Source organism: Danio rerio, chromosome 12, assembly GCF_052040795.2.
Source record: "Danio rerio strain M-AB ecotype USA chromosome 12, GRCz13ab, whole genome shotgun sequence".
In the NCBI taxonomy this organism is placed as follows: domain Eukaryota; kingdom Metazoa; phylum Chordata; class Actinopteri; order Cypriniformes; family Danionidae; genus Danio; species Danio rerio.
This window is the reverse complement of record NC_141032.1, coordinates 3,541,610-3,567,620: the sequence shown is the minus strand read 5'-3', so window position 1 is coordinate 3,567,620 and position 26,011 is coordinate 3,541,610. Positions and strand designations below refer to the sequence as shown.

At 38.5% G+C, this 26,011-nt stretch overlaps 1 long non-coding RNA gene across 2 annotated transcripts in view; it reads left to right on the top strand.

Annotated features, from left to right (window-relative positions):
* The window catches only part of LOC147834368 (uncharacterized), a 137,336-nt gene extending 114,499 nt beyond the window's left edge, over nucleotides 1–22,837 (top strand). The window contains exons 3-4 of one of the 2 annotated variants that reach the window (XR_015503801.1): nucleotides 8,077–8,195; nucleotides 22,800–22,837. This is a non-coding gene — a long non-coding RNA (uncharacterized LOC147834368). Of the gene's footprint in view, nucleotides 1–8,076; nucleotides 8,196–10,344; nucleotides 10,474–22,799 lie in introns of those variants that run through there. The other variant, XR_015503800.1, reaches the window with a different exon arrangement.
* Nucleotides 22,838–26,011: the final 3,174 nt, after the last annotated feature.

Genomic DNA, 26,011 nt, shown 5'->3' with positions numbered 1-26,011 from the left:
TCATTCAAGCCATCTCGGAGCGATTACTTTGGCGCGGAACAGAGCGCGATTGCCCTGTTCACATATGCCAATCGAACCGCGCTAACTGGGCAAACGAGACGCGTTCCGAAACAAAAGTGTAGGTGTGAAAGCACCCTTAAACACAAAAGAAGATAATTTGAAGAATGTTGTAAGAAGCAGCCATTTGGCTTTTTGTGTTCGACAGATTAAAGAAAATCCCACAGGTATGGAAAGATTATAGGAGAGTAAATAAGGAAGTTCATATTTTGGGTGTACTATCCCTTTAATAGTGGCTTCTTAGAAAGTACAGAGACAGTCTGATGATAGAAATTCAAATATGAGAATGTTGCATTTCCTCACTGTAAAAAAAAAAAAAAGAAGCTGGTTCCACAATCTATTTGTTGGGACAACATGGAGGAATGATGTTAACTTAATAGTTTTTACAAATTTAAGTGGATAAAACAATTAAGTTGTCCTCTAATGAAATCTAGAAATGTGTTGTTTCAGCTCATTTCAAATACAAACAGCAAATGTCAGTTTTTGAGTGCTCAGATGTGGAACATGTCGGATAGTAGTAAATGTTATACTGTAAATATGTGCAGAGATGTTTGGCCCTAATTACTCACTCATTCAGTAGGCGTGTTTATAGAGTGCTGGCCCACAGGGAGCTTCAGTAAACCTGATGGGAGAGAATTTATATGACTTACACACACAGTTTAGAAAAAATCCTTTGTTTACAACAATATGAGAGACCCTGGAGCACAAAACCAGGTTTATTTTTGCCAATAGTCAGAGTTGGATTGTATGCCAAAAGTTACTAGAATATTAAGTAAAGATTTAATTATTAGGGACCTATTATGCAAAAATCACTTTTATAAGGGGTTTAAACACACTTGTGTGGCAGCAGTGTGGGAATATAAGCAGCTTCTAATGGTAAAATGTATTATTTGTGTTTTTTATAATCGCACTTGATAGAAACCCTTTGATTGACATTCTCCCTTTGTACGTGTCATCAGAGAGGAAAAGCCCCGCCCACTAGTGAACATCTTTCCCTCATTAGCATAGGAAGATAGTCTTGTTTTTGAATCTGCCACTATGCTGACACATAGGCATTTGTAGCGGCGCCCTCTTTATAAAAAAAGCACAAACTCATTTGAATTTAAAGCGACAGACACCAAAATGCCACAATATAGGATCAAAAGCCCCTTTCACACAGTGATACCGGTAAATATCCGGAAAATGTCCGGAACGACTTTACCGGTATATTCAAAAAAGTGCTGTTCACACAGGCGAGGACGTTACGAAATTTTTCCGGAAAAGAGCATTCACACATCCATCGCAAAATGCCGGTAAATTCTGACATCATTAACCAGAAATAACCTCTAAACGGCTGCGCTTGTGTTTGTAAACATTTGACTACATCACAAACTCTTTGGATGAATCAGTATTGAGTACAGCTCCTATGAAAACATATAGAGGAACACTTTCGCATGTCGAGATGTGCATGATATGTGTGTGTGCTGGCGCTATGGGCGCTCACGGGCACACGCAAAGCTTGAAGGTAAACAAACAACGGATTATCATAAACATTTTATCGATAATTATTTACACAGTTAGCATTAAGAAGGAACATAGAAACGTTATCTGACTAACATCTAGCAGCTAAAGGTGTCTGGAAAAATATTCAAAGGCTTTTAATCTCATAAACCGCGCACACGTGAACGTGCCAGAACGAATTTACCGGTATTTTCAAAAAGGGCCTGTTCACAAATACAACCTTTGCGGAAAATTGCCGGTAATTTTCCGGAAAGGTCTGTATGTGTAAAAGAGGCTAAAGTCTAAACGGGTCAGTTTCGAAGAGTGATAAAACAGTATTTGTAGTATTTGGAGTATTTGAGCTGAAACTTTATCAGAGGCTTATTTTACATCTTGTAAAAATGGGCATAATAGCTCCAAAATTGTCACTTATGACGACTAGGGATGCAACGATTAGAGATTTTGGTTGTACAATTATAGTCTGAGGAATTATCACGATTGTTATGCGTTCTTTCCTTTCAAAATACTACTAGTTTAAAAAAAATCACAAGAAAACTTCTTATATTTTAAAGTGTTATTTGTCACTGCTCAGTAACCAAATACAGCATAAAAAACAATATAAAAAATAATAATAATATAATCTATTTATCTTTGGACTTAAAAATAAGTGAGAAATGCTTTTGGCATTTAAACATAAGTAATCATTTTAAACTGAAAATAAATGACAGAACAAAAATAAATAAATAGTTTTTGTCTAATGTAAATTTAAGCATCATATTAGTTAAGTATTTCCCTTTTAAATAGAACAAATAGACTGCTGAACCTCTATCTGAAAGGCAATAATTTGCACGCAAAACAAATGCCTCCACTGGAAATAACGGACTTGTGCGTGTAAAAGATGGCATATGTGAAACGCCTGTTAAAAACCTCCTCAGCCATAGTTAAAATCAGCTTTTGATTCAATGTGCGTGCGTATTGTGTACAAGCTCAGAACTTTAAACTAGTGCACAGTTGGCAGAACTTTAAGTTGCAGCAGTTTTGTTCCATGCAGAAAGCCTTTTGAGAAGCCTTTACGATTAATTAACCGTGACAAATTTTATCAATGCATCCCTATTTATGACTGGTTTTTACTTTCTTTTTTTTGGTCCCACTTTTTAAGTGGCCTTAACTAATATGTACTTACATAGGAATTAATAGTTTGTTACAATGTACTTATTGTGTAAATACATGTATTTACTGTGTACTTGTGCTTGATTAAATACATGTATGTAATTACATCTGTAATTAACTTTTGTAATTACATTTGTAAATACACTGTTGACCATCCCTTACACCTTAACCCACCCTTAAACCTACCCATACCACCAAACCTGTCCATAACCCAACCCCTATCCCAACTCAAAAGCACCACAAGTGTTCTCAAATACCTTATAAACACAGTAAGTACATTGTATTAATTTTTTTAGATGTAAGTACATAGTAGTTAAGGACACTTAATATAAAGTGGGACCCTTTTTTTTTTTTTGAATTGTAGCTTTCTGTATATACTATATATACTGAGCTCACTTTTTTTTCAAAACATTTTTAAACCTAATTATTTTCTTTTGTCTTTGCCATGATGACAGTACATAATAATTTACTGTTTATATTGCAAGATACTAGTATTCAGATGTTAGTTTTCTTCCTAATATGTGACTTCACTAGGTTAATTATGTTAGGAAAGTTAACTTAATTAGCCAAGTCACTGGACAAGAATGGTTTGTTCTGTTTTGCAAGTAATTATTATTTTACTTTTTCTACTTCTTTAGTTTTTATTTCTGATTAAAAATGCTTCTAAACCACATTTGTTTCAGCATAGCTCACTTCAACTTTTAATTACACTTTAACTTTTACTCAAGGTCAATAAATGTGAAAATATTCTTAATATATAAATATTCAACGTGCAGTTTAAATGGTAAATACACCTTTTAATGCGGTTTTGCACAAACTTTGTAGAACTTGCTAATTCATAAGTGAAAAGTTTTCTTTTTATTTTTAAATATTTCCTAAATGATACTTAAAAGAGAAAGGATGTAATACTTTTTTAGTATTAAATCCTTTTTATTAACTTTTAAAGTATTATAATACATTATTTATTATTTTTTTATTTATTTTTCCAGCCAGAATTAAAGCAGTTTTTATTAATTAATAATTAATTAGCCCCCTAATTAATTAGACATTTGTCAATATTATCTCCCTTAAGCTATATATATAATATAAGTTTAATTGTCTACAGAACAAACCACTGTCATGCAATGCCTTACCTGATTACACTAACTAATTAACCCAGTTAAGCCTTTAAATTTCACTTTAAGCTGAATACTAGTATCTTGAAAAATATCTAGTCTAATATTATTTACTGTCATCTGTCAGGGTTCTGCCACTTTGGTCTTGTAAATTCTTGTTTTGGTGGCAGAGCTCTGACACTACTCCATGTCTGGTCCCGTGTCTTTCTCTGTGTGCGCGCGCGCGCCGTCGTGGGTGTACGCAGAGTGTGCGCGCTGCCACTTGATGTGGCCGCGCACGCTCTGCGTCCCTCAGACGCGCGCGCTCTTGTACTAGTGTTTGTGTTTGTTCTGTCAGCAGCGCGCTGCTTTATTCTCGGCGCCTCCGTCTAGTTGGTTTCAGTTTTGGTTGGCGCTGAGATGAAGCATGTGCGTTGCTTATGTGTGAGCGCACGGTAAGGTGTTTATCTATCGTGTGCTCGTGTCTTGCGTCTCTTGTCAAAGCACGTGGCTCGGTGTTTACATTGTGGTCACGTGCTTTTGTCGTGTGCTTCAGTGTTGTGTTTGTTGTCATGAACATGCGGTTAATGAGTTCTCTCATTGGCTGCATGTTCTTGTTGTGTTATGTGAGCGCATGGCTTGTATTGTCTCTCTGTGTCATGCGCTCTCCCGTCTATTGTCTTTTCCCACCCTCCTTGTTAACCCATTATTAGTTAATTGTGTTCACCTGTTTGTGTGTTAATTTTCTACAGTTTATATACCCCTCACTTTTGCTGTCCTGTGTCAGTTCGTCATCACATGATGTTGTTTAAACCTTTGTCTTGTCATGTTTCCAGTTATCATCGTTGCCAGCCTGCCCAGTCCTGTTTGTATGTATTTGTTTTGTTAATGTTTTCCCCCTCGGGGTAGTTTATTTTGCATTTTATTTTATTTTTATTATTTAATAAATTCCCATTTATTCTGCACTTGAGTCCTCGCTCCTTTTTCCCCATTTCCCCTCACCAACCCTGACATCATCATGGCAAAGATAAAAGAAATCAGTAATTAGAAATGAGTTATTAAAACTTTTTTTTTTTTTTAGGGGTTTTTCCCCTTTTATTCAACCCGGGCTCATTGTGGAAACGTAGCCCCGCGGACGTTTCTGCGGACCGCGATTTACGTCTCGGGAGGTACGTATTCGAGCGTTTTTTTGTTTTCGCGGATCCGCGAGAGGCCGCTGTGCGCGCTTTTTCGCGTTTCGGGCGGGCGCCTCTCGGGAGCGCGCTGCGTTCGCGCCCACGCTGTTCTCCCGCGAAAAGCCGCCGGATCGGAAAAAAAAAAAAAAAAAAAAGCAAAAGCCCTCGTCTTCGATTTCGACCGCGTTTTCGGATCTCGCCGCGTTCTCGCCCTTATTTTCCGGATTCCGTTTTTTGTCTTACCTGATTTCCAGAACCCGCCGTTCCGAAGAGGAGGGGCGGAGCGGCGCCACACCGCCCCGCAGCGTTCGCTCGAAAAAAAACAAACGCGGCCTTTTCATACCTCCGGCCACGTAAATCGCGGTCTCCAGAAACGTCCGCGGGGCTACGTTTCCAGAATGAGCCTGGGTTGCTTTTATTGGGATAGGATAGTGGAGGACAGACAGGAAAGTATTAAGACCAGAGAGAGGGGAAGGGTCGACATAGGACCTCGTGCCGGGAATCTAACTCGGGTCGCCGTGAGCACCATGGTGCTATATGTCAGCGCACTTAACCACTAGGCTATTGGCACCGACAAAACTATCATGTATAGGAATGGGAATTTCCCTTAACCATAACCCAGAACCTCAAACAGAAAATGTGAGCATTTTTAATTAATATTTATTGACATGATAAATACACAATGTTAGGTATTTGTTATATATTGGTATAGTTTTTAAACCCATGTGATATATCATAGCAACGATTATTATATTACAGAATACCAAATGCCATATATTCACAGTATAACGTCAAAGGAAAAACTGAGTCTGCTTTACTTTTTCATGAGCGGGTCTGTTGGTTCACTCAGGTGAAGCTGCACGTCGTCTTGGTGTGTTTCCAGAAGAAAGTAGGATGTTTTTCCATTGGCAATGTTCACGCTGGTTATAACAGAGAGCGGCCTGAAAGCATCTGGAATTATCACTGGCTTTTAAAGCATCTCTGAGAGTTGAGCGTCAGTGAAACTCCTCTCGCGAGAAACTAATCTGCAAAAGGCATTTAACCAGAATTATTAGCCCCCCTGTATATTTTCCCCCAATTTCTGTTTAAAAGAAAGTAGAAAACTTTTCTAAACATAATAGTTTTAGAAACTCATTTTTAATAACTGATTTCTTTTCCATGATGACTGTAAATAATATTTGACTAGATATTTTTCGAGATGCTAGTATTCAGCTTAAAGTGACATTTAAAGGCTTAATTAGGCAAGTCATTGTATAACAGTGGTTTGTTCTGTAGACAGTCCAAAACAAATATTGCTTAAGGGGGCTAATAATTGTGACCTTAAAATGGCTTTAAAAAAGTAAAAACTGCTTTTATTCTAGCCGAAATAAAACAAGTAAGACTTTTTCCAGAGGAAAAAATATTATCAGACATACTGTGAAAATTTCTTGAATCTGTTAAACATTTGAAAAAATGTAACGTTTCACTGGAGGGTGAATATTTCTGACTTCAATTGTACAAATCCTCAAACTAGCTATATCTAGTTTTAGATTTTATTTATTTACTTCTGCTTGTTTGAGAGAAATCTGGAGGTTGGAGATTTTGTGTCGGTGAAATGTGTTTTTCCTTCAGGGTTCAAAGGTTCGCGTGTGTGATTTATGTCAGACAGTTCTCTCTCTCTCTCGCTCTCTCTGAACACTCACTCAGGCTCCTCCCATCAGGCGTTAACTTCTTGCTTTCTTCACGTTGTCCATGAAGCTGTCCTTCTTTTTTTAAATGGAGAAGAAGAATTACAGCATTATAAAAAGAAATACGGTATTTAAAGCCATACCAACATTATGAATAAGGATAATCAGTCTCTAGTTTGAATGTTTAATCAGAGGTAGTTTTAAAAGTACACTAAATTTTTTAATTGTTTGGTGGATTGGCGCAGGCCCTTGATAATGTCTCTGGGGCCCCCCTAAATGTATAGGCCCTTAGAATCGTCCTAACTTTCCCCTAGCGCCGCCCCTGATTTGCCCCCTGAGTTATTAGCCCTGCTTTTTATTTTTTTTCCCCCCAATTTCTGTTTAACGGAGAGAAGATTTGTTTTAACACATTTCTAAAAATAATAGTTTTAATAACTCATTTCTAATTACTGATTTATTTTGTCTTTGCCATGATGACAGCAAATAATATTTTTCTAGATATTTTATGACAATTCTATACAGCCTAAAGTGACATTTAAAGGCTTAACTATAGGTTAATTAGGTTAACTAGGCAGGTTAGGGTATTTAGGCAAGTTATTATATGAAGATGGTTTGTTCTGTATCGAAAAAAAAAAATTAAAGAAGCTAATAATTTTGACCTTAAAATGGTTTATAAAAAAATTAAAAAGTGCTTTAATTCTAGCTAAAATAAAACAAATAAAACTTTTTCCAAAAGAAAAAAAATATCACTGTGAAAATTTCCTTGATCTGGTAAATATCATTTGAGTATATTTAAAAAAGAAAACTATAATATATATATATATATATATATATATATATATATATATATATATATATATATATATAGAGAGAGAGAGAGAGAGAGAGAGAGAGAGAGAGAGAGAGAGAGAGAGAGAGAGAGAGAGAGAGAGCTAGTTGCATGATATAGAAATATAATATAAGTATTTTCTTTTGGAAAATGTAAGAATATGTATCCACTTATTTTTTTAATCCCATTTTTTGTGTTGTTTTTTATGTTGGACATTATTTACACAAAGGCAAAAACAAAAAAACAACAAAAAACAAGAAATTTCAAGAATTACTTTAAAAAAAAATCAAATCTAATTATGAAAGGAATTGCTACAATATAGTGAAATATGGAATAAATTGCACAATTTTCAGTAAAAAAAGCAACCCCTGGCTCATTATTGATACATACCCTTATACACCAAGAGGTCTGTTTTTTGCATCCTATCCTAAACCCAACTAATAGTGTTTTCAAAAGCAATCCAGAAAAAGAAAAGCCCTCACACCTGTCTGATTTTTACCACATTTTCAGATCTTACCACACCCTCACCCTGTTATTTACTTGTTTATTTAATTTTTTGGCTTTTATTTTTGCCTTACATGCTTTCTGGAATCGTTCTTCGCCAGAACCCTGTCGTCGTGGTCAACTTCTCTCTACGTCTGAAGTCCGTCGACATGTGCAGCAAGCCACTGGACAAACTGGTAACAGCGGGAAAACCGTCCCCATGGAGATAATCGGTCAGCTGGTAAGTGTGAAATTAAACAGAAGCTGTCGTCATACTTTCCCATATCGTTCATTTTAAAGAAGAACTGCAGCTATACGTAGCTCTGGCTACATAATTCACGCTGTCCAGAAATATATACAAGACTATGTTTCACAATGAGTCTGTAAAAAAACAGGTACACCATATATTTTCTGTTCATATTATATATATTTTAAATTCATATTTTTTGTTTTGTTTGTTCTTACGTCTTGACCAAAAAAATATTGTTTGCAGTCTTTAATGATATGAGTGAAATATACATAAAAATAAATAATATACATAACATAATAATACAACAACAATAATAATAAAGAAATGAAATCAAATAGACATAAACTCAATGTACTCCATAGACTTCTCATACTCCCAGAAACAAACCTCTCTGAGAGTCTTTCCCCTGCGTAGGTGTGTGGGACAGACACGTCCCTCTAAACATTTTTTAAAGAGCTGCTTTTTCCTTGTTTGGGTTAACAGCCTCTCATTTTGGTCATATATTTTAAGCAGAGTTTACTGAGCCTTAACCAAATGCCCAGAGAGTCCACGGTGATATTCTGTGTGCCCCGTCACTTTCTCTGTGGCATTGTGTGTGTGTGTGTGAGTGTGTGTGTGTGTACAGTATGTGTCTGGGCCTTCGCTGACCAAGCCTGGCCTATAATTTAAACCTTCACAGCTTCATTGTATTATAGAGTGTTTTCTTGTGATTCACAGTTTCACTCTCTCATGAAAAAGACAGTCTGTTCTCATGCGTTTATGTGCAAATGATTCGGAAGTTAGTTGTAGTGACTATTCAAACATTTAAATAAAATATAAAGTTGAAGTCCGAATTATTAGCCCTCCTGAACTACAGAGATGGCAAGTAAAAAAGTATAAATACTTCATCACTGTACTTAATTCGAGGCAAGATGGCGGCGCGTGCACAACGCGAGGCCCGGCGTCTCTCCAGTTCTGGATATAATGTTCATAGTACATCCATCTGTAAATATCACCATAGTTTTTCTATAACTGCACTTTATAACTTATACCTGTATCCTGCACTTGCTGGTATTGCACTGCTGCTTAGACCTAAACTGCATTTCGCTGCATTGTACTTGTACATGTGTAATGACAACAAAGTTGAATCTAATCTAATCTTAAGTAGATTTTTCTGGTATATTGTGGAGGCTATAATAAATAATCGGATGGGTATTTTGAGCTGAGACTTCACAGACACATTCTGGAGACACCAAAGGCGTATCTTACATCTTGTAAAAGGGTTAAAATAGGTGCCATTTAATACACAACACTCAATCCAGACAATATGTCAATTTAAACTACTAAAAATGTTTATAAAAGTCATTTTTTCCAACTTTTCAAGGTTAAAGGTTGTTGAAGAAAGATCAAGCTCCCATAACGCAGTTAATAAAGTGTAAATAAATGAAAATAAAATAAAAACAAGAGTCACAAAATGCTCATTTATGGATATTTTTCACACTGTGATGCTGAAATAGCCACTGCATCCCGTGGACATCTGAAAATGGTTATCATGGTTTCCATGGCTATGGAAATAAATTCTCTTTCTCGTCCCACATCAGAACATATGGTGCACTCTCTCTCTCTCTCTCTCTCTCTCTCCCTCTCTCTCTCTCTCTCTCTCTCTCTCTGTCTCTCAGATGAGAACTCAACATGTGGAACAAAGCAGAAAGAGTGGCTGAAAATGGTGCGTGCAGAGAGTCAAAAAAGAGGAAACACTTTATTATTTACTCGCTTGTTATAATCGAGAGTTTGAAATCATCTATGAATTCAAACACCCACGAAACTGATACAGCCTGTCAAGTATCACCAATATGACTTTTTTATGCTCGTTTGAATACCGTCCTCATCATTGTCTGTCTCCGGGTCAGTGCGAACGCAAACCATTACTTACAGCGCATCAGACGTGGCAAGAGTAAAAAAAAAACAGAGAGGAGCGAGAGGAAAAGTTAAGGGCAGGCTGTGGTCATCACTGCACATTACAGTCCTTCCTATTGACCGCAGAAAACTGTGCAGAAGCGAGAGAGGGAAGGAGAAACGTTCTGGCTGAGTTTTGGGGAGGGTGAGGAGAGCGCTGCGCATTCTTTTCCATTGAAGTCACTGTTTCTGCTCCATTCTCAAGGGCTCCGGGAGGCCTGAGCAGATGCAGGAGCTCGTCTGGGTCCTGATGATCAATGCAAATTAGTGCAGTTTTTACAGTTTTGGTTCATTCCTCAGATCAGAATCGAAGTTTTCAAAACTTCCTGTGCAATCTTCACATCATTGTGTCACTTGTGCAAAGGCCTGTCACAATAATCAATCTATCAACTTATCGTGCAATATCTGTACATTCATTCATTCATTTTCTTGTTGGCTTAGTCCCTTTATTAATCCGGGGTCGCCACAGCGGAATGAACCGCCAACTTATCCAGCATGTTTTTACGCTGCGGATGCCCTTCCAGCTGCAACCCATCTCTGGGAAACATTCACACTCATACACTACGGACAATTTAGCCTACCCAATTCACCTGTACCGCATGTCTTTGGACTGTGGGGGAAACCGGAGCACCCGGAGGGAACTGACGCGAATGCAGGGAGAACATGCAAACTCCACACAGAAACGCCAACTGAGCCGAGGCTCTACCCAGCGACCTTCTTGCTGTGAGGCAACAGCACTACCTACTGCGCCACTGCTTCCCCCATATATCTGTACATGACCTCAATAATTATTGGTGATGCAATATATATTTGCAAATTCATAAATTATGTCGAAGCCATTTTACAAGGACATTTGCATTTTAACTCACCCATGTCAAAGTTAATTGGACATATGCCACAGCCATATCACCCTGCAGCCCAAGAGCAGTTACTCACTGAAGCTAAGCAGGGCTGATCCTGGTCAGTAGCTGGATGGGAGACCACATGGGAAAACTAGGTTGCTGTTGGAAGTGGTGTTAGAGAGGCCTGCAGGGGGCGCTCAAACTGCAGCCGGTGTGAGTCCTAATGCCCCAGTATAGTGAAGGAAACACTATCGCTTGTTAAGTGGTGACGTGTTTCTGACGTATGTAATACTGTTTCCGGGTCCAAGCCGCCATTCATTTGAGTTGAGAAATCATTCGTTTCTGATCACGTTTTATTCCTATCACACATTAAAGTTAATTTTACATAAAGCCATAGTGTACACAACAATCTCTGGGCTTGCTGCTTAACAAATACCAAAATTTTAACAATTTATAAAACAATTAATCACTTTCTGGCCATCGGATATTAGACATGGACATTTATATTGCGATCGTGACTTTCGAAAGTATTAAATCGATTTCTAAACATTTATAACTATTTCATGAGTCTCCCCATTCAGTTGAATAGAGCGCTTGGACCCGGAAGCCGCTCCGCATGACGTCAAACTTAACAAGCGAATACTGTCAGTGAGCACTGTATTTCGGATGAGACGTTAAACCGAGGTCCTGACTCTCTGTGGTCATTAAAAATCCCATGGCACTTCTCTTAAAAGAGTAGGGGTGTAACTCTGTTGTCCTGGCTAAATAACCCTTACCCTTCATGGCCTCCCAATCATCCCCATCCACTAAATTGACTGGCGCCATTGCCCTGTGGCTGCCATTGCATCATTCAAGTAGTGGTGGAGTGGAGAGAGCACCCCCCTTCCACCCCCCACCCATCCGGGTTGTAAAACACTTTGGGTGTATGTATATTCATTCATTTTCTTGTCGGCTTAGTCCCTTTATTAATCCGGGGTCGCCACAGCGGAATGAACCGCCAACTTATCCTGCAAGTTTTCAAGCCCTTCCAGCCGCAACCTATCTCTGGGAAACATCCACACACACATTCTCACACACACACTCATACACTATGGACAATTTAGCCTACCCAATTCACCTGTACCGCATGTCTTTGGACTGCGGGGGAAACCGGAGCACCCGGAGGAAACCCACGCGTAGGCAGGGAGAACATGCAAACTCCGAGGTTCGAACCAGCCGAGTCTCCCGGAAGTTGCGAGAGTATCCAAGGTTCGAACCAGCGACCTTCTTGCTGTGAAGCGACAGCACTACCTACTGCGCCACTGCCTCGCCCTGGGTGTATGTATATATAAATAAATACAAATTACATTAAATTTAATTGATAGTACATTTAATAGTATATATTTGGACATTTGCATTATTTTGACATCAAATTACAGGACCTTAACAGCTTTAAGAATGAAAAGCATTAGTCTCTTGAAAGTATTTATGGCTATTTGCAATATTGTGCTGTTGTACATTCAGTGGCATAAAATGATCTCAAAATAACAATAATATCACATATCGCAACATTTTCTGTGACAATACATCGGCATGTTTTCTGCATTATTAGTTGCTTATGTCATTTTGAGAATGACATTCTCAGGTCTGAGAATTTCAGAAACTGTTGATATACTGGGATTACCATGCACAACCATCTCTAGGGTTTACAGAGAATGATCTGAAAAAGAGGAACTATCCAGTGAGCGGCAGTTCTGTGGGCGCAAATGTCTTGTTGATGTCAGAGGAGAATGGCCAGACTGGTTCCAGCTGATAGAAAGGCAACAGTAACTCAAATAAGCACTCGTTACAACTGAAGTCTGCAGAAGAGCATCTCTGAACACACAACACGTCCAACCTTGAAGCAGATAGGCTACAGCAGCAGAAGACCACACCGGGTGCCGCTCCTGTCAGCTAAGAACAGGAAACTGAGGCTACAATTCACACAGGCTCACCAAAACTGGACAATAGAAGATTGGAGAAACTCTGCCTGCTCTGATGAGTGTCCATTTCTGCTGCCATATTCAGATGGTCGGGTCAGAAGTTGGCATCAACAACATGAAAGCATGGATCCATCCTGCCTTGTATCTTCGTTCTTTTGTTTAAGACTGAGAACTTCGTTACTGAGATTAGCCACCTGTTGCTTAAGTTGGCTAATGCTATCAGAGTGCGCAGTGGCGGCTTCTTCTATGTCAGTGACTTTAGCCTGTAGCGTTTGAGATTTTGCTTCAAGATTAGTAATAGACACTTGGGCGATGTTGTTAGTCGCAACAATCTCCGCTCTCAAATCCTTATACACACGCTCAGTGCGTCTTTCCAAATTCTCACAGATGTCATCTTTTATCTTAGTCATTTCACCTCTGAGTGCTGTGATGGCAGCTAATAGAGCTCGGTTAGGAGGATCCTCCTTATCACCGCTGGACTCGTTGGGATGCGTGTCAGGCAAGGTCGATGGTAGATGGTCGATTTTAGTTTCTTAGGTTTTTGTTTGCTCATGTTGAGATATCCCAACACAATCTCACGGCAATTCGTAACTTTTTCATTTAGTGACTAATTCGTATGAATTCGTACGATCTAATTCGTACAATTTAGTAGGATTTGCTTATCCCCCAATGACGGTTGGGGTTAGGGGTGGGGTCAGGTGCCACGCCTCCTTTTTAAAATCGTACCATTTCGTACGACTGAACTCGTACGAATTCGTACGAATTAGCCACTAAACCGGCAAAACGTAAAATACTTACGTTTTCTCGTGAGATCAGGCTGGATATCCAGTCGAACTTGAAGTCTAATTGTTTTAAAAGTAAATGTGTTCTGAAAAGATAGAAATTACAAAATTATTGGTCCTTGTAAGTATTTTTTACGGATTTGGCTAAGGGAGCTCTTAAAGACACGTCTTACTCCGTCATCGCTCCTGCCTTGTATCAACAGTTAAGGCTGCTGCTGGTGGTGTAATAGTGTGAAGGATATTTTCTTGGCACACTGTGAGCCCATTAGTACCAATTGAGGATTGTGCCACATCAGTTTATGTCTTAATTATTGTACTTAAATACTAAATGACTAATTTAATTAGTTCCCAGAGATGGGTTGCGGCTGGAAGGGCATCCGCTGTGTAAAAACTTGCTGGATAAGTTGGCGGTTCATTCCGCTGTGGCGACCCCGGATTATTAAAGGGACTAAGCCGACAAGAAAATGAAGGAATGAATAATTAAATTAGTCTAAATAATTATTTGTTTAATCATTATTTATTTATAATGTGTATATGTTAGCATATCTATTTTTTTCATGAGGAGTATCATAAAGAAAACTTTCCAAACGCTCTTAAAATAATCTTCACTATACAGCTTTATCGGATATACTTTTATTCTCTTAAAGTCAGTTTCCTGGATGATCTCTGATGGATTAAGTGATAATGCTGTTCGTCATATTGTCAGAATAACATATCGTGAGGGCGGGACATCACCGCTCAGCGTGTGTTACGATTGGCTGCTTCTTCAAGCCAGGGTTAAACTCTGCTGTGTAAGTGGCTGATGTGGAGGAGCAATGAGAGCGAAAGAAAACATCCATCATGATCGCGGACAGAGACTGGGAATGGAGATACATTGGGGAGGAGGAAATGTAGATTATTTTAGCGGTGCTCTCTGGCACGTCGTGTGTTTGAGGATTGGAGAGGTGCTGGCTTTCCTTTCAGAGTGCATCAACACAGCTACAGGTCTTGGCTGCGTTCGGGGAATTTCTCTCTTGTAAGGTATTACTTGCGCAGTTACATAAAATAACTGCCAAATCAAATGATCCCTTAAGAGGCTTCAGTTCCTGTCAGAGGCACCTGTGTCAGAAAGAAAGTGTCGCAGACCACCTGTTGTAGGTGTATGCTGTAATTTAAAGCTTCTGAGTGATTAGTTGCACATCATATACAGTTGAAGTCAGAATTATTAGCCCCCTTCAATTTTTTTTCTTCCTTTTAAAATATTTTCCAAATGAGGTTTAACAGAGCAAGGAAATTTCTACAGGATGTCTGATAATATTTTTTCTTCTGGAAAAAGTTTTATTTGTTTTAATTCGGCTAAAATAAAAGCAGTTTTAAATTTTTTTAAACACCATTTTCAGACATCCCAAGTTGGGAAAAGTCATTTCCGGGGGATACAGAGTTGATTTGCGGGAGGTAGCAGGATAGTGGGTGTTTTTTTTGGGGGGGGGGAGGGGGGGGCGTTGAGTGAGCGACGTATCTGGCTAGGGGGGCATGTGCGCGCGAGACGTACCCGAAGAGCGGTGGGAGTTGCACGCGCGACGTGACATAACATTACCTGAAGAGGGGTGGGGGTGAGTTGCGCGCGACGTACCTGAAGAGCTATGAGGGATGCGGTGGAGAGAGGGCTGTTCAACGTATTTAAGGACCGGGCAGGAAGCGCGCAATTTCCGGGAGATTATCATTCATTTTCGGGCATCCGGGAGTGTCTATGCATTTGAGGGATACTCTCGCAACTTCCGGGAGACTTGGGATGTCTGCATTTTAGGGACAATATTATTAGCCCCTTTGAGCTGTATTTTTTCTCGACAGTCTACAAAACAAACCACTGTTATACAATAACTTGCCTAATTACCCTAACCTGCCTAGTTAACCTAATTAACCTAGTTAAACCTTTAAATGTCACTTTAAGCTGTAGAAGTTTCTAGTCAAATATTATCAACCCAAGCTCATTCTGAAAACGTAGTCCCGCGGACGTTTCTGGAGACAGCGGAATACGTCCCGGGGGGTACGTACGGCCGCGTTTATTTTTTTCAAGCGAACGCTACGGGGCGGTTGTCTTACCTCCTTGTGGAGGGCTTCCCTGCTGCAACCCATTTGTCCACTCAGCTCTCCGTGTACGTCGGCAGGCTTGAGATGCAGAGAGGAGTTGACCACGGCGACCGGTTTCGAGTCCGGGAAAGAGCGGTTCCAGCAATCAGGTAAGACATAAACAGAATCCCAAAAATTAAGTGAACGAGTTTCGTGACAGGGTGAGAATGCGGTGAAATCCGAAATCGCAGTAGAAAAAAAAAATCGGGGCTTTTATTTTTTTGGACGGCTTTTGTGAACTGTTGCTCGGGTTTAGGGAAGCGAGCGGGCGGCCGGGGGGTTGATCGGTAAAATTGGTTGGGTTCAGGGAAGGAGGAGGACGGGTCGGCCGATCGCGCAGTCAATCATCCGGTCAGTTGGACAGCGGCCTCCGGTGGGTTCACGCGAGAACAGCGCGGGCGCGAACCGCACTCGCGAGAGGCGTCTGAGGTGCAAAAAAGCGCACAACTTTGGCCTCTCGCGGATTCGCAAAAACAAAAACTGCAGCCGTACGAACCCGCCGGGACGTATTCCGCGATCTCCAGAAACGTCCGCGGGACTACGTTTTGCACAATAAGCCCGGGTTGAATATTATTTACTGTCATCATGGCAAACATAAAATAAATTCATTATTAGAAAGGAGTTATTAAACTATTATGTTGAAAAATGTGTTGAAAAAATCCGCTCTCCCTTAAACAGAAATTGGGAAAAAATAAAAAAGCGGTCTAATAATTGAGAGGGAACAATACTGACCTCAACTGTACACCATTTTTCAACGCAGCATGAAACTTTTGGGGAATCATAAGAGTAAATTTGGTTCAACTGTTAAAAATGGGGTACAATGAAGTGGCATTATTCTCCTCTTGACACATTATATTGTGTGCCAAGACCAACAGAAAATTAAATGTTGCTATGGAGCTTTGCTTTCAGGCTTATTTTCAGGTGCAATCTGCAGTTATGAAACAGTAGCAAAGATTTTTTATTTAATTGTTTAATTGGAATGAATAATGAAATGGCCAGTCCAGAATCCTGAACTAAACCTCATTGAAATATCTACTCATTTCTGACCGCTGTAACCTTCAGACATTTTAGCTGTAATCATTCTTCATGTTTCAATTATTGCTGTGCTCAAATTTTGATCTCTGTGCTTTCACAAAATATAGGGTACACACACACATACACTTCTACTGCTATCTTTACGGGGACTTTGCATAGATGTAATTCTGGTAATATTGCACAGATTGTTTATTCTGCCCTCTTCCTCTAACCCTTACAGAAAGCATTTTTGATTATTACACTGGAATAAATAATGAAATGGCCAGTCTACGTTCCTGACTTAAACCTGATTAAAAGTATATACTCATTTCTGACCACTGTATTCTTTCTTCGTGCTGCAATTATTGCTGTGCTCTAATTTTGATTTCTGCGTTTTCTACAAAATAAAGGGTACCCACACACACACACACACACACACACACACGCACACGCACATCTACAGCTATCTTTATGGGCACTTCCCATAGTAAAATTCTGTTGATATTATACAGACTGTATATTCTGTCCTCTTCCTCCCAAATCTATAGCTAAAACAAACCCTCATAGAAAACATTCAGCACTTTTGATTATTACACTGGTATAAAAAATGAAATGGCTAATGCAGAGTCCTGAACCAAACCTGATTGAAAATATATACTCATTTCTGACCGCTAATCTTTCTTTGTGCTGCAATTATTGCTGTGCTCTAATTTTAATTTCTGCATTTTTCCACAAAATAAAGGCTACACACACACACACTTCTACAGCTATCTCAATGGGGACCCATAGATGTAATTCAGTTAATATTGTACAGACTGTATATTTTGTCCTCCTCCCCCAAATCTACACCTAAAACCCACCCTCACAGAAAACATTCTGCACTTTTACATTTTGACAGTACTTTTTATTGCGTGATTTAATAGCTTTTTTCTTCATAGAGACCAAAATAATGTCTCCAAAACGTCTACATTTATTGGAAATTATGTACTTAAAGGGACATTTGTGATCCCCAAAATGTGATGAATGCAAGATACACAAACACTCACACACATATATTATTAATTAATTTATTTATTAATTTATTTTGTTTGTTTGTTTATTTATTTTATTCGGTTTTGTTTGTTTATTTATTTTATTTGTTTGTTTATTTTATTTGTTTTTGGTTTGTTTGTTTATTTAATTATTTTATTTATTTGGTTATTTGTTTATTTATTTTATTTGTTTGTTTGTTTATTTAGTTTATTTGTTTTTGGTTTGTTTGTTTATTTATTTTATTTGGTTTTTGTTTGTTTATTTATTTATTTTGTTTGTTTGTTTTTTTATTTTATTTGTTTTTGGTTTGTTTGTTTATTTATTTAATTATTTTATTTATTTGGTTGTTTGTTTATTTTATTTGTTGGTTGGTTGGTTTATTTATTCATTCATTTATTTATGTTTGAATATTAATGTATTTGAGTGTGTATAGACACATGCATGCACCATTTTTAGTCACCCTTGCTGTCTAGAAGCACTTCATTGAAGTGGGCGGAGCTAAAGTTCCCTTTTCCTGCGCTTTGCTATTTGCAACTGATCGGGGGGAATTCGGTAAAGCATTATGGGTAATGTAGTTTTTCTGCACTATTAAACAAAACATTTCTTTTTTATTTACATAAGTTGATTAATCTGAACAGATGTGTTGAACAAAAGCACATACACACATAACATCAGAACTAAATAAGTTCGGAGTGAACACGAGTTCAGTATGTGAGTCGAACTACATCTCCTGTGTACATCTGTTGAGAACGTTAGCAGACTCCAGTCTTGACTCCAGCATTTAGAGTCATGTAAACCCTGTTTCTCACTGTGCGGAGGGTAAGATTTGCGGGTGAAGGGCTGCAGTCTTGTGTGTGACTCACATTCTGCTGCTTTTCCTGTTCAGGATTTTCCAGATGCTTCATCATCAGACAGACATTTGGCCGTGTGTCTCTTTATTCTGTTCACACACAGACCAGCAGATTCTCCCAGCACACACTGTTCTTTGTCACACCTTCTGATTATTTCTCGTCTTCTGCTTCTCTCTGTTCTCCACTGCTTTTTCCTCTCTTTGGTTTGTGGAATCTGCATGTGCGTCGGCCTGCAGCAGTATTTATGAGTTTTTGTGTGGTGGCGTCAGGGCATGATGAGGTTTCCAGACAGCGCTGAGCTCATTTCCCTCCACTGCTTCACTTACACATCTCACTGCTTCAGACTCACTCGCTCTACTTCAAAACCAACCTAAAAAATGTATAAAAAGCAGGGAGATTTCAGGAAAGCCATTGGCAAGAAGATTAAAAAATATTTAACATTATAAATATATTACATATTATTAAATATAATATTATAAATAAAAATTTATAATAATACTGTTACATTAAATGGTAATCATAAGTCGGTCATAACTCTGAATCTCCTCTAGAAACCGTTGTCTGATCTTGTTGCATGTCTTGGAGCGACTCTTGCTGACGTATAAAATCTTGAATTGGACAATCCCCATTTTGAGCAGGGTGGGATTTAAACAGACGACAGCCCTCCATCCTGCTCTAAGTGCATGAAATAGCTATTTATCTTAAATCTCTGAACCAAAGCAGATGTTTAGACACGTGGCCCAAATCACAAAACACACTCATGCACCTTCTCCTCTGATATGACAGTCACTTTTTCAATAGTAGATGCCTGTCTTTAAATGCAATGCATGTTACTTTGAATGCTTTTAGCAGTACATGTATCTTCAATCAACTAACCCATTATATTAGGAAATCAAGTGCAATGCTCCACCTTAAAAAACTGCCCAGGCTCATTGCCAATTTTTGCCTCAGTTATATTTTTTTCACAATGTAAAATACGTCACTCCCGGTACGTTTTGTTGCACGTTTCAGCTGATGAATCCATTAGAGGGCGCTGTCTATGTCTTTGTAAATCTGAAATGCATAACATAGGGTATGTTTTGTTGACAAATCCACTAGAAGGTGCTGTCTACGCTTTTGTAATTCTTAAATGCAAAGGGTACGTTTTGTTGTATGTTTCAGATGACACGTCCATAAGAGGGCGAAATTAACATTTTTGCAAATCTGCTGGCTTAGGTTATTTTTCGTTGTACGTTTCAGGTAACACTTCCACTAGTGGGCGCTGTTTACATTTTTGTTCATTTTAAATGCGTTACTTTGGGTATGTTTTGTTGTACGTTTAAAATGACAAACCCACCAGAGGGTGCTGTCTACATTTTGTAAATTTTAAATGCGTTAATTAGAGTACATTTTGTTGTACGTTTCAGGTGTCATATCTACTTGAGGACAATAGAAGTTAATTTTAAATATGTTACTAAGGTTTTTTTTTTTGTACGTTTCAAATGACAAATTCACTAGTGGGCAGGGTCAAGGGCGCCGCTAGGGGGGAGGAAGTTAGGACGATTCTAAGTGCCCATACATTCAGCCCCATCCCCCCCCCCCCCCCAAACCCCATCACCTCCTCCCACCTTATATTTTTAGATGTTAATTAGGGTATGTTTTGTTGTACATTTCGAGTGTCAAATTCTCTAGAGGGCGCTGTCTACATTTTTGTCGATTTTAAATTCGTTACTTAGGTTACGTTTTGTTGTACATTTAAAATGACAAATCCACTAGAGGGTGCTGTCTACATTTTTGACAACTTAATATACGTTACTTAGGTTGAGGTTCATTATAGATTTAAAATGACAAATCCACTAGAGGGCAATGTCTACATTTTTGACAATTTAAAATACGTCACTTAGGTTATCTTTTGCTGTACGTTTAAAATGACAAATCCACTAGAGGGTGCTGTCTTCATTTTTGACGATTTAATATATGTTACTTTGGTTAAGTTTTGTTGTACATTTCAGGTGACAAATCTATTAGAGGGTGCTGTCTACTTTTTGTCAGTTTTTTTATTTTTTATTTTAGATACGTTTATTAGAATACATTTTGTGGTATGTTTCTGGTGTTAAATTAACTAGAGGGCTCTGTCTAGGTTTTGCTCAGGGTGCTCACACATTGCTCAGGGTACGTTTTGTTGTACTTTTCAGATGACAAATCCCCAAGAGAGTGCTTTCTACGTTTATGGGATTTTTAAATATACAACTTAGGTTACGTTTTGTTGTACGTTTAAAATGACAAACCCACTAGAGGGTGCTGTCTACATTTTTGACGATTTAATATACGTTACTTTAGTTAAGTTTTGTTGTACATTATAAAATGACAAATCCACTAGAGGGTGATGTCTACATTTTTAATGATTTTAAATACGTTACTTGGGTTACATTTTGGTGTACTTTAAAATGACAAATCCACTTGAGGGCGCTGTCTACATTTTTAATGATTTTAAATGTTACTTAGGTTAAATTTTGTTGTACATTTAAAATGACAAATTCACTAGACAGTGCTGTCTACATTTTAGATGATTTAATGTACGTTACTTTGGTTAAGTTTTGATGTACATTTTAAAACGACAAATCCACTAGAGGGCGATGTCTAAATTCTTGACGGTTTTAAATACGTTACTTCGGTTACGTTTTGTTGTACGATTAAAATGACAAATCCACCAGAGGGTGCAGTCTACAGTTTGTTCATTTTAAATACATTACTTAGGGAACGTTTTGATGTACGTTTCAGGTGACAAATCTATTTGCTGTCTATATTTTTGTGGTTTATAAATATATTACTTAGGGTGCATTTTGTAGTACGTTTCAGATGTTAAATTCACCACAGGGCGAGGTCTACATTTTTGTGATTTTTAAATATGTAACTTAGGGTACATTTTTTGTACGATTCAGATGACAAATCCACTAGAGGGTGCTCTCTACGGTTTTGTGATTCTTAAATATGTTTCTTAGGGTGTGTTTTGGTTTACATTTCAGGTGACAAATCCACTAGAGGGTGCTGTCTATGCTTATGTAATTCTTAAATACGTTACTTAGGGTAGATTTGCTTGTGCGTTTAAAATGACAAATCTACTAGAATGCTTAATTTATGTTTTTGTGATTCTTGAATGCATTAATTAAGGTAATTTTTTTATGTTTCAGATGACAAATCCATTACAGTGCTCTACTTGCATTTTTGTGAATCTTATGTACGTTACTTAGGGTACGTTTTGTTGTACATTTCGGATGCACATCCACAAGATGGCAGAGGGTTATCTTAGGGTGCTTTCACACCTATGAATCGATTCAGTTGTTCCGAAACAGAGATTACAATTGTTACATTGTTGCTCTTTGCTCTTGGAGCGGTTCGCTTTCAGACTGCAAAGTTTCTAATCGGACCAAAAGAGCTAAAACAAGTCACGTGCGAGTAAACTCTCCTTACATTGGTCAGAGTGTCAGGGTTTATTTTGCAGCGTCCCGCTCAGCTGTCAGGAGAGGTGGTGGTTTGGTGGTGATTGACAGGGTGCGCGCGCGTGACGTGTCTGAGGAGAGACACGGTGGGGAGGGGTGAGAAGGGTGCGCGACGATGAATTTTTGAGGACTGGGAGAGAGACGCGGGATTACCGGGAGATCATCACTCGTTTGCGGGCATCCGGAGACTCGCGAAACTTCCCGCCCTACTCATAATTCTCTCTTCATGTAGCCGTAAGCCTATTACATATCCATAAAACACTGTCATATAATAATTTCTCACTGCAATCGAACCGCTCCAGGGTTCGTTTCAATCGAGCCGAGACCACCTCATTCAAGCGATCTCGGAGCGATTACTTTGGCGCGGAACAGAGTGCGATTGCCCTGTTCACATATGCCAATCGAACCGCGCTAACTGGGCAAACGAGATACGTTCCGAAACAAAAGTGTAGGTGTGAAAGCACCCTTAGTGAAACACTGACCTAAATCCTTTAGTAAACTCAACCAATAGTGTTTTTAAAAGCAAATGTAAGAGAAAAGTCACAGAGTTTTACCTTGATTTTACATTGCTTTTTTCTCTTTTGTGTAAGGTTGCTTCACTGGACTTGAACTAGAACATTCTGCAACACAAAGTGAGCCAAACACACCACACCAGAAACGTTGTTCATATGGACATAGATAAGTGAAAAAAGTGAAGATGTATTATGGTATTTATTTGGTTTTGTGCAAAGAACTGCTCAAAAAGAATACTTTATCAAAAATATGACTCTGTTAATATCATTAGTGTGGAAAGGAGCAATAGCTGTTGGCATCATGCTCCCCCGTAGCATTCGTTTTACCCAGAAAATCCAGTCAAATGTATGTTTTTTGTAAATTCACAAAAAAGTAGGCTACCTACCCAGCTCATCTTTTTAATGCTAACAGTAATTGATGCAAACAAAACCACAAAAATAGTTCAGAAAACAAGGCAGCAGAGTCAGACAGCGAGGAACAATGTCTTAGGGAAGAAATGGAAGAGCTCTTTTTCAGATGTTTCTCTGGGCAGAGGTTTCCCATGTTGGAAATGTCTGCCAGAGCGGCTGGAACTCATGTCTGGAAGAATAAACCCCTCCAAAAAAGCATCACATCTGTCATGAGTCGAGCCTGATGCCGTTTATCAGACAGCCTGGAGCTTCCCAAACATTTACATGTTCTCTAACATCTAATAATCACCAACTATATCAGCCGATAATCAAGAACGCATAAACTAATGATACGCTTTGTTACACACAGTTTGAGTGTTTGCTCTTGATTCGCAGCAGCTTGTGGTTGTTTTGTTTTCTGAATCTTTTTGCTCTTCGGTAGTTTGTGCTGCGAGTTCCAGCTTCACGTTATCTGCAGTCTGGGTGAAATTCAGTCATATTTTCCATTTTGCTTCGTTCTTGTTTTGTCTCTCTTTCTTTCTCTGACTGGGGTTGAAGGAGGGGATTGAGCGTTGAGGAGGAGAGTAAGATGGAGTGGGTGTTTCTGTTCAGACTAAACTTGAGGAATGAGAATAATGTGGACTGAATGTAGGAAAGAGTCTTGCTAATATTTTAAGGTTAGAAGGACTGTGTTCAAATGGTCTTGATCAGCAAATACTATCAGCATATTAGAATGATCATGTGGCACGGACTTAGTAAAAAGCATTTCCATTGTACTGTTGGGAGCAGAAGAGACCACTTTTAAAAACAGTAACAACACATTTTTGTGAATCCTAAATACGTTACTTAGGGTACGTTTTGTTGTACGTTTCAGACTACAAATAGATAGCGCTGCTTACATTTTTGAAAATATGAAGTACCTTACTTGAAGTAACTCGACGTACGTTTCAGGTGACAAATCCACTAGAGAGCGATGTTTATGTTTTTGTTAGTCTTAAATACATTTCTTTGGGTGCGGTTTGTTGTACATTTCAGACTACAAATAGAGGGCACTGTCTACATTTTTGTAAATCTTAAACGTTTTATGGTACTTTTTTGTACGTTTCAATTGACGAATCCACTAGAGGGTGAGTACATTTTTGTGAATCTTAAACATTACTTAAGGTACTTTTTGTATGTTTCAGATAACAAATCCAGTAGAGGGCAATGTCTATGCTTTTGTGAATCTTAAATACATTACTTAGGGTAGTTTTTTGTACGTTTCAGGTGACGAATCCACTAGAGGGGGCTGTCTACGTTTGTGTGAATTTTAAATACGTTACTTAGGGTACTTTTGTATGTTTAGGTGACGAATTCACTAGAGGGGGCTGTCTACGTTTCTGTGAATCTTAAATACATTACTTATAGTAGTTTTTTGTATGTTTTAGGTGACAAATCCACTAGAGGGTGCTGTCTACGTTTGTGTGAATTTTAAATACGTTACTTAGGGTACTTTTGTATGTTTAGGTGACGAATTCACTAGAGGGGGCTGTCTACGTTTCTGTGAATCTTAAATACATTACTTATAGTAGTTTTTTGTATGTTTTAGGTGACAAATCCACTAGAGGGTGCTGTCTACGTTTTTGTGAATCTTAAATACATTACTTAGGGTACTTTTGTATGTATAGGTGACGAATCCACTAGAGGGTGCTGTCTACATTTTTGTTAATCTTAAATACATTACTTAGGGTACTTTTTTGTACATTTTAGGTGTCGAATCCACTAAAGGGTGGTGTCTATGTGTTTGTGAATCTTAAATACGTTACTTAGGGTACTTTTGTATGTTTAGGTGACAAATCCACTAGAGGGGGCTGTTTACGTTTTTGTGAAACTTAAATACATTACTTAGGGTACTTTTTTGTACGTTTTAGGTGTCGAATCCACAAAAGGGTGATGTCTATGTTTTTGTGAATCTTAAATACGTTACTTAGGGTATGATTTGTACTTTTCAGTCTCCAAATAGAGCGCGCTGTCTACGTTTTTGTGAATCTTAAATACATTACGTAGGGTACTTTTTTTGTACGTGTCATGTGACGAATCCACTAGAGGGGGCTGTCTACGTTTTTGTGAATCTTAAATACATTACTTAGGGTACTTTTTTGTACGTGTCATGTGACGAATCCACTAGAGGGGGCTGTCTACGTTTTTGTGAATCTTCGATACATTACTTATGGTAGTTTTTTGTACGTTTCAGGTGACAAATCCACTAGAGGGGGCTGTCTACGTTTTTGTGAATCTCAAATACATTACTTAGGGTATGATTTGTACTTTTCAGTGTCCAAATAGAGCGCGCTGTCTACGTTTTTGTGAATCTTAATTGCGTTACTTAGGGTACTTTTGTACGTTTCAGGTGACAAATCCACTAAAGGGGGCTGCCTACGTTTTTGTGAATTTTCAATACATTACTTATGGTAGTTTTTTGTATGTTTCAGGTGACGAATCCACTAGAGGGGGCTGTCTACGTTTTTTGTGAATCTTAAATATGTTACTTAGGGTACGCTTTGTTGTACTTTTCAGTCTCCAAATAGAGTGCGCTGTCTACGTTTTTGTCAATCTTAATTGCGTTACTTGGGGTACTTTTTTGTACGTGTCATGTGACGAATCCACTACAGGGGGCTGTCTACGTTTTTGTGAATCTTCGATACATTACTTATGGTAGTTTTTTGAATGTTTCAGGTGACGAATCCACTAGAGGGGGCTGTCTACGTTTTTGTGAATCTTAAATACATTACTTAGGGTACGCTTTGTTGTACTTATCAGTCTCCAAATAGAGCACGCTGTCTATGTTTTTGTCAATCTTAATTGTGTTACTTAGGGTACTTTTTTGTACTTTTCAGGTGACAAATCCACTAAAGGGGGCT